The following is a 695-nucleotide window of genomic DNA, read 5'->3' as shown; positions in this document are numbered from 1 at the left end:
AAACTGACATCAGTCCGCTTGCAGAAGTCAGTGCTACATCTTCTACTGAATCTTTCCAGTGGTTGGAGACCTAAGAAGCAAAATTTTGAGACAAGTTGTGGTAGCTCATCTATGATCTTGAAGAAATTTAAGGTTGAACGCTTATACATTGTTTGCACTAATGATATTGCAAAGAACTTGAGCTATGTTCAAGTATTAAAGATCTGGGACATATTGCCTCTGGAGGATATTCCAAAGTTGATAAACCGCCTGGATAGTATTTTCAACAGATATACTGATGACTTCATTAATCTTTGCAAGGAGAAGTGTCTTGATGGGTATGTTGTTTAACCATCTATTTTTGTTGGCATGCCTTTAATTTAATATTTATGAGCCCTCCTTTCTGTAGTTCTAACTAGTTATTGGATTTTATTGTTCGTCACTTGTAACCAGTGATCTAGAAGTTCCAAAAACCTGGCCACCCTCATTGCAATTTTCCCGGTTTAAGGATCTTAACATCAGTGAAGCTCAGAGTGATTTAGTTGGTGACACTTCTGATTGTAGAAGCTATGTTGAGAACTCACAGGTTAGCGAGAGTTTGTTACTGATGAAATTTTATTCCTTGTCGTCTGGGGTAGTGAACCACTTGTTGTCAGACCGTGAGGGTAGAGAGTTGGATCTTCCATTTGAAGTTACAGATGAAGAGATGGAGATTA

The 695-nt window shown here is 38.1% G+C and overlaps 1 pseudogene; it reads left to right on the top strand.

The window, feature by feature from the left end:
- LOC101297535 overlaps nucleotides 1-695 on the top strand; it is a 7,400-nt pseudogene that overhangs the window by 2,770 nt on the left and 3,935 nt on the right.

Source organism: Fragaria vesca, linkage group LG4, assembly GCF_000184155.1.
Source record: "Fragaria vesca subsp. vesca linkage group LG4, FraVesHawaii_1.0, whole genome shotgun sequence".
Lineage (NCBI taxonomy): Eukaryota > Viridiplantae > Streptophyta > Magnoliopsida > Rosales > Rosaceae > Fragaria > Fragaria vesca.
Note: the sequence above shows the minus strand (reverse complement) of the source record. Positions and strands in the feature narration are given on the sequence as shown.